Raw genomic sequence first — 8,905 nt, 5'->3', positions numbered from 1 at the left:
ATTCAGAGTACCATCCCTAAAGAAAGTACCAAACAAGCACAAAAAGGGTTCTAAAATGCGCTGGGATAAACAAAAGCAAATTAAAGACAGACGAAGTAAGAGAGCAGACTCTCCACACCCGGAGAACTCCGAAAGGAGATATAATCTTATAAATAGAGAAAATATAAAGCTCCTAACAGATATACTGATTCATGTCCCTCTTGCTCCTTTCAGGACGCACTTGATAGACGTAGCGCGAGAGTGGGCCGGTCAGAGCAACGACATGATTACGTAAAACAGAAAAAAGACTCAACACGGTCTTCAGAAAAAAAGGAATACAAGTCCACACAACAAAAGCCATAGTTTAAAAAGAAAAAGGTGGCAGCACTTACAATTAAAAATGCCAGTGAACTTGAGAACATTGCTGAGGAACAAGAAGTGGGCTGTGACACTGCTGGACAGCGTGGTAGAAGTCACGATATGTGGCCAGAGTCTGAAAGATCATCTGGATGCAACAGCAACTAGCGATTTTATTGAAGTCGAGAATGCAGACGGAGAGCGTTCTCCCACCCGACAGGATTTATGATTTAAATATCCAAATTGAGGGAGACAGAGCGCACCATTAGTGTAATATTCTAGGATGAACTTAGTAATGATATCCTACTGGGTGAAAGAGACTGTCCTCCTGAACACGTTTGTAAGCTCCCACATGGGAAAGATGTAATTTTGCTGTCTTTTTCTGATCTTGTTCCAGAAGCAGAAAACAAGCCTATGCGCTATACCGCAACCATGTAGTTTGGGATAAGGATTCTCATTACCATGTATTACCGATTAGGTCTACACCCCAACCTCAGCCCCAATATCCCATTAAACACAAAGCCAACGCTCCAATGAGGGAGATCCTCACTCAGATTGAGTACCAGGGAATAATTGAGCCCTGTGACTCTGCAATGAATAACCTGTTATTCGCATAGAATAGTCTTAGATTACAGACACTTAAAAAAAAGTCATACATGCACAAACGCAACACAAAATTAACACAGCACAGCACTCCCTAACAATATAGTGCATAAAAAAATACAAATTAACCTTGGATATCGCCAATGTTTCTTTCTGCCAAAACTTAGCACACGAAAGTCAGAACCGGAGTGCATTCTCATTTGGCTCACAAAAACGCTTCTGTTTGCCCCAGGGCTACAAGAACAGCCAGGGGCTAGTACTGCATGATATTGATCCTGAGGCGCTGTCCTGTGTGGATGACATCTATCTCACAGATGACGACCTCAAAATTCATCTTGCCAGGGTCGATCGGAGCATTCTGGGATTAGCAGCCCTTGGTTACAAATTTAATTTTAGGAAATGTTTTTTATTTTAGAAAAACTAAAATATCCTTTCTTAATGTATTGTTCCTCGGATATAAGCTATCAAACCAGGGCAAGAGCCTGGCCCGCACTTTTTTTTAGAAAAATGTGCTCAAGTCCAGCCACCAACCACTAACTAGAAACTATAGTCTTTACTTGGTATCTTTAACTTCGGCAGAACTTACATTCCTGATTATGCACAACACATCAGGCCACTTTATGATTTAATACACCCAGATGTCTCAGGCAGACACTGGATAGTAGAACACATGCATCCTTAGAGGATGGCAACAGGACATGCTAGAAGCAAAACACACACTTGTGACAACAAAACAAATTTGGTCATCAGGATAATTTTTGGTGCCATTGTTTTCACTTATGTCACATTTAATGAAGGCGACACGGTGCCCATAGCTTATAAATCATATTTATATTCCAGTGCAGAACAACGTTTTGCACCAACAGAAAAAATTCTAACTGCAGTGCAGATGGCTGTTATCAAGGAGAGGCCACTTGCCCAAGGGAAATGCATTATCGTTGTTAAGCCAGTGCCAGCCTTAGAGGCCGTCACCAAAGCTAGTGTTCCTAACGCTAAAGCATTACATCCACATTGGATTCAGTGGGCAACCTCCCTGACCGCCACCAATGTTGATTACATCTTTGATCCAAAACTTCAAACACAAGAATTTCTCCAATACGAACAGGAGTACCCCCACACCTCTTGACATTTTGCTGCTTGACAGATACCATACTGTCATTTACACTGATGGTTCAGCATAACCACCTGTAGGTACTATACATCAGTACTCACCCATGAGTGGAGTGATGAAGGATGGTATAGTCCACCCTCACAATGCCTACACACCGACCCTGGGGGACTGCACAGCTCGCTGAACTTAAAGCCCTTATTCTAGCGCTAGAACATACACGGATCCAGGACAACTCACACTCATTGTCTGTGATTCGTACTACTGTATCCAGTCCTACAATGATTATCTTAATCAATGGCGAATGAACGGGTTCAAAGACTCAAAGGGGAACAGCATAAAACACAGAACTCTGTGGGGGAGAGGAGCTGATCTTAAGGATAAGCTACCTAATGCTCATGTAGTCCATACAATGGGCCACCAATGTGTAGAAGTACATGTTATTGGCAACACTTTGGCCGTTGCTGCAGTGATTCATTCTCAGACGAGATTGGATAATGAAATACTGGTTGCTGTGAAAGCTTCGGCTGAAGGCAAGCCTGTTCAAAAACAATACCCTAAAAAACATTCATACCATATCAGTGCACAGAATGTTACCTCTGCAACAATTCCTAGGCTTGCAGATCCAGTGATCCCCAACCAAAATCTAATCAAACCAGGGCTTGAGTGTGTCACCTCTGCACATGCTGGTGTTTCAGCCACAAAAACACTCTTACAGAAACACTTCCGGTCGCCGTGTCTATAGGAACAGACCAAGCAATATGTTCTTCGCTGTAACATTTGCCAGCAGATAAAGTGCCCACATATCAAATGCCCACCACAGGCATCCCTCTTAGTACCTAATAGGCCACTACAATGTATGTACCTGCGCCAATGTGGCCCCCTTGAACCTGATGGAGCATACAAATACATCTCAGTCACTGTAGATTCTTGTTCTAGATTCTGTGGACTTGGCCTCAATGGCCGGCTGACGCTCGAACTGTTATAAAAGACTTGCTGATATTTATCGGTACATATGCGGTTGCAGCATTCCATTTGGACCAGGGCCCTGCCTTTGCCTCTAAGTCTTTCAGGGGCACCATGAGTACGTTGGATGCTGCTCCATTACTCCTCATCCTACCATCCTGAGGGTAATTTGGTTGTGGAGAGGAGTAATTGAGATCTAAAGCAGTCTTTAGCAGCTAGAGTAATATGTTTTGGCCGCAGCTGGCTTCATCACGTAAATGAGGTCCTTGGGAGGTCGCACTCCTTACGAGGTTCTATTTGGAATACCTATGTACTATGCATGTCCCAGATTTAGATGGCCCTGGTTTGGTGGCAGCAGATACACCATTTGACATAAATGAACGTCTCAGTGTCTTACAGGAGCTTCAGCAATTTTTGTGACGATAATTCATCCGCCAGTGCTACCACCTTAAGAATAAGGGATTTGCCAAAAAGTTCTACAGGCTGGATTCGTAAAGTCAGGGATCTGGTTTGTGAAAAGACTGCTGTGAAGAAGAAATTCAGCCCATCTTACAGAGCACTGGTCAAAAGCCTTGGTAATATAAGGTACCAGAACTGACGTCATACCACCACTGCCTTGTTCCAAAGCAAACAGATTTGTCTCAATTGACAACATCAAACTCCATCATTTGGCCGATCCTGCATAGTAGATCCAGAGGTTCCTTGGGTATTTCCCAGTCCTCTCTCTCTACCAAACAGGACACACCTCTTCAAAGAAGAAACAACTCCCCTTTAGACTACAACAGCATGTACAACGCTGCTACAAATGCCTCCTCGGGCATGAGGAGGGCAGAAAATAAGCTTTTGCTGATTCCAGTTACTACTTCATCAACAACAACTGTCCAAGATGTAGCTGTTTTCTACTCCAACTCAACAAAAATAGGCAACATCATCGATGAACCCCAACATGAAGTGGATACATCCACCAATAATGCACCGGCTCCTGTGTTGCAGAGACTGCTTCTAGTTATTTAATCGACCTTGATAACTTTTCTTTGACTTCATCCGCACCTGCAAATGAAACAGTTTCAAAGACACTTAAGCTGTACATATGGTTTAAGAATAACTATTTAATTTATCCATGGAATTATCTGTGGATATTTTTGACATTGCTTGCCTTTCTGTTTTGGATTGGTTTCATGACTGTTTTCTTTCTCTTGATAAATGGTCATCTTCCTGAACGCTCTTCTGTCGAGCCGGTGGATGAAGTTCTAACCCTGTATCTTTCCTCACACAAGGTCTGAAGAGATTTGCTCCTTGTGAACATTTCAGCAGTACCAATTCCTGACAGGATTGTGTGGGATAATCTTCCATTTGATACATATGGGCTGTAGGAAGTTGGCTCTGTATATACTATTTCAAAGTAAGAAATAGTGTGCACAAAGTCCAAGGGTTCCCCTTAGAGGTAAGATAGTGGCAAAATTAGATAATTCTAATTCTCTATTTTGTGGTAGTGTGGTCGAGCAGTAGTCTTATCAGAGAATCGTGTTTAGCACTCGTTGTACACACACAAGCAATAAATGAGGAACACACACTCAAAGGCTTACTCCAGGCCAATAGGTTTTTATATAGAAAAATATATTTTCTTAGTTTATTTTAAGAACCACAGGTTCAAGATTGGAAGTAAACAAATAAAATGCAAGGTACTTCACACAGGTAAGTTAGGAACTTTGAAAAAAAGCAAAATCATATACAGTCTTTGTTAAAATGGCAATATGCTATTTTAAGAGCAAAAATCAACAGTTCCTTGGGGAGGTAAGTAAAGGTTAGATTGTGAGGTAAGTAAGACACAAGTCTAAGTTCCTGGGTATAGGCAGCCCACCGTTGGGGGTTCAAGGCAACCCCAAAGTTACCACACCAGCAGCTCAGGGCCGGTCAGGTGCAGAGGTCAAAGAGGTGCCTAAAACACATAGGTGCCTATGGAGAACAGGGCTGCTCCGGTTCCAGTCTGAAGGCAGCTAAGTACCTGCGTCCTCGGGGGGCAGACCAGGGGGGTTTTGTAGAGAAGTGGGGGAAGGGGGGGGGGGGGGACAAGTAGGCACACAAAACACACACTCAGCAGCACAGGGGTGGCCGGGTGCAGTGTGCAAAGCAGGCGTCGGGTTTTGTATTGGTTTTAATGGAGGGACCCGGGGGTCACTCTAGCGGTGCAGGTAGGCACAGGGGGGGGCTTCTCGGGACTGCCACCACCTGGGCTAGGCAGAGTGTCATCTGGGGGTCACTCCTGCACGGAGGTTCGGTTCCTTTAGGTCCTGGGGGCTGCGGGTGCAGTGCTTGGTCCAGGCGTCGGGTCCCTTGTTACAGGCAGTAGCGGTCAGGGGGAGCCTCTGGATTCTCTCTGCAGGTGTTGCTGTGGGGGTCCAGAGGGGTCATCTCGGGCTACTCACAGGGTCGCAGTCGTTGGGGAATCCTCCCTGTGGCGCTGGTTCTCTGGACCTCGAGGCGGGGGCGTCGGGTGCAGAGTGTGAAGTCTCACGCTTTCCGGCGGGAAGAGAGTTCTTTAGAAGTTGAAGAAAAGTTGCAAGTTTGTTGCAGGTTGTTGAGCAGAGCTGCTGCTCACTGGAGTTTCTTGGTCCTGGGGGTCGGGCAGTCCTCTGAGGCTTCAGAGGTCGCTGGTCCCTGTCGGATCAGGAGACAGGCCGGTAGGGCTGGGGCCAAAGCAGTTGTTGTCTTCCGTCTTCTCTGCAGGGCTTGTAGGTCAGCAGTCCTCCTTGTTTCTTCAGGTTGCAGAAATCTGATTTCCTGGGTTCTGGGATGCCCCTAAATACTAGATTTAGGAGTGTGTTTAGGTCTAGGAGGGCAGTAGCCAATGGTTACTGTCCTGGAGGTTGGCTAAACCCTCTTTGTGCCTCCTCCTGTGGGGAGGGGGGCACATCCATAATCCTATTGGGGAATCCTCCAAACTTAAGATGGAGGATTTCTAAAAGTAAGAGTCACCTCAGCTCAGGACACCTTAGGGGCTGTCCTGACTGGTGGGTGACTCCTCCTTGTTTTTCTATTTATCTCCTCAAACCTTGCCGCCAAAAGTGGGGGCAGTGGCCGGTGGGGCGGGCATTTCCACTAGCTGTAATGCCCTGAGGTGCTCTAACAAAGGGGGTAAGCTTTTGAGGCTCACCACCAGGTGTTACAGTTCCTGCAGGGGGAGGTGTGAAGCACCTCCACCCAGTGCAGCCTTTTTTTCCTGGCCACAGAGTGACAAAGGCACTCTCCCCAAGTGGCCAGCAACTCATCTGGTTGTGGCAGGCGGGCAGAAACTGGTCAACACCACACTAGAAGTCGGATTGGTATTCAGGGGGCATCTCTGAAATGCCCTCTGGGTGCATGTTACAATAAATTGCAAACTGGCATCAGTGTGCATTTATCGCGCTGAGAAGTTTGATATCAAACTTCCCAGATTTCAGTGTAGCCATTATGGAATTGTGAAGTTTGTGTCTGACAAACTCCCAGACCATGTACTCTTATGGCTACCCTGCACTTACAATGTCTAAGGTTTTGCTTAGACACTGTAGGGGCATAGTGCTCATGCACATATGCCCTCACCTGTGGTATAGTGCACCCTGCCTTAGGGCTGTAAGGACTGCTAGAGGTGTGACTTGCCTATGCCACAGGCAGTGTGAGGTTGGCATGGCACTCTGAAGGGAGTGCCATGTCGACTTAGTCATTTTCTCCCCACCAGCACATACAAGCTCTGAGGCAGTGTGCATGTGCTGAGTGAGGGGTCCCCAAGGTGGCATAAGACATGCTGCATCCCTTAGAGACCTTCCCTGGCATCAGGGCCCTTGGTACCGGGGTACCAGTTACAAGGACTTACCCGAGTTCCAAGGTTGTGCCAATTGTGGAAACAAAGGAACAGTTTAGGGAAAGAACACTGGTGCTAGGGCCTGGTTAGCAGGATCCCAGCACACTTTCAATCAAAACTTAGCATCAGCAAAGGCAAAAAGTTAGGGGTTAACCTTGCCAGGGAGGCATTTCCTTACATGGGCCTAATGAGGTTATTCAAATTCCATGTGTTTTCAAAATTTCAATGACTGATGTAAATACACCTGGTGGTGTTTCTGATGACTGGGATGTTCAAATAGTTGATTCAATGCTTGTTCAACCGCAGGATTATACTGCATTTGAAAGTGATGATGTGTACACTAACACAAAGAATTATGGGGAAATGTTATAACAATTGGAGACATTACTACCTGCACCGAGCAACTAGACACAGATCAGTAGTTAATTACACACAGAGGGAACACTGTTGAACTCCTTCGCCTCTGGGGAGCCCAAAGCAATATTCAGATTCTGGGCATGACAGTTAGAATGCAGAATCATACTACTTCAAGTTACCCCTTCTAAAATTAGGAAAACTTTGTTAGTAAACACTAAATTGATCTACTCAGATTCCTTTGTTTCCCAAATTGCAGTTGAAGGATATGCATACAGGGAGAACACTATTGATGTAAAAATGGTATGGGGAACACAAGACTGGCAAACTCAGAGTAAGGAAGCTTTATTTAGAGCATGCCTTATTCCTGTTTAAATTATCTTTTTAAATTATACAATTCAACAGACATCTTGTCTAGGGTTAGCAAAAATAAAGGAGATGAATGCGCCCAGTCTCCCCACACTGGCAAAATTCACCAATTGGCAGTTCTTCCTAAACATCACCGAGGAAGAATTAGGTGCAAAGGTTCTGGCTGATACCTATAATTCTTCACTTTCTAGTTTCAGAGGGTAGTTATTGTGGCCAATAGACGCAAATGAGTGTCTTGCGCATTTTGTTAATTCCTCAGGAGGTTTAAAGATTAGCCAGCTTGAACTTCGCTTTGTCTTGGGTCAACACTCAGGTATAGTTACCACATACAGTGTGGGTAAATAGTGCCAACAACCTTACAGCCTAATACCTTAGCAGCAGTTAAAGAACATCTGAATACACTATTTGAAAACAGACTTGCAAGACTTTTTTGTTAGGTCCAACAAAGCCACACTCTAAAAGATTCATCTATGCCATATGCAATGAGATCTGGAAGCTTTTTCAAATGGAAGCAGCTGCGCGTTCAACGCAGATAGATAAGGAACATTTGGAAAAGGCTTTAGCTGTTGTCGATAAAGCATGAACACTCTGTCTAACAGACAGTGTCATCTGAGATAGACATCATTCAGAATGACAGGTACTGTCCTTTTTACACCTTGGATAAAGTCAACTGCGTTCCATCATGCAGTTAGCTTGAACACTACAGATTCTGAAAAATGGCCGCATTCCATGGAAATACATTAACAGTAGTGACCTGTTTGCTGCTTTTAATTTATCCAGGTAACAACAGACAATGGCTAAAAAGGAAGCGAGTTTCACAATGCGTCATATAGAAAAGTTGCTTTCACGGTTGCAGAAAGTCCATCAACAGTATGGCTCGTACACGGCATTATACATCTGCCCATTTCCACTTTTTGTTTTTTGCAATGCTTAAAAAATCTTGCCGTGGGCAGATACGAGAAGCTAGGTGATAGCTATATTAAAGAAGCGTGGGAGTTGCCCTTTGAGTATAAATGTCTGAACGGCGAAACAGAAGTCTTTCTCAGCAGAAGCGAATGTGAGTCTACTGTTAGTCATTCAATAATTTGAAAACAGGTGTCCCTTCACGGCCTTTGCAATGCAGGGGTCATGAACTTGTCCTGTTTTCTGAAGAGTACTCCTGTCCCTTTGATTCGTCCAGCATTTCATATACTTTCGACTGGAAGTTATGTGGTCCTGAATGAAGAGATGATGCGGTATGAGACCAAGAATTGCCTATGTAATTTCAGTCTCCAAGAGTGTAACTTGTTGCTGACATGTTTTGTTTCCCCCCCACACAAGAGATAAAAGTA

The sequence above is a fragment of the Pleurodeles waltl genome, chromosome 3_1 (assembly GCF_031143425.1).
Source record: "Pleurodeles waltl isolate 20211129_DDA chromosome 3_1, aPleWal1.hap1.20221129, whole genome shotgun sequence".
Classification (NCBI taxonomy): Eukaryota; Metazoa; Chordata; class Amphibia; order Caudata; family Salamandridae; genus Pleurodeles; species Pleurodeles waltl.
Note: the sequence above shows the minus strand (reverse complement) of the source record.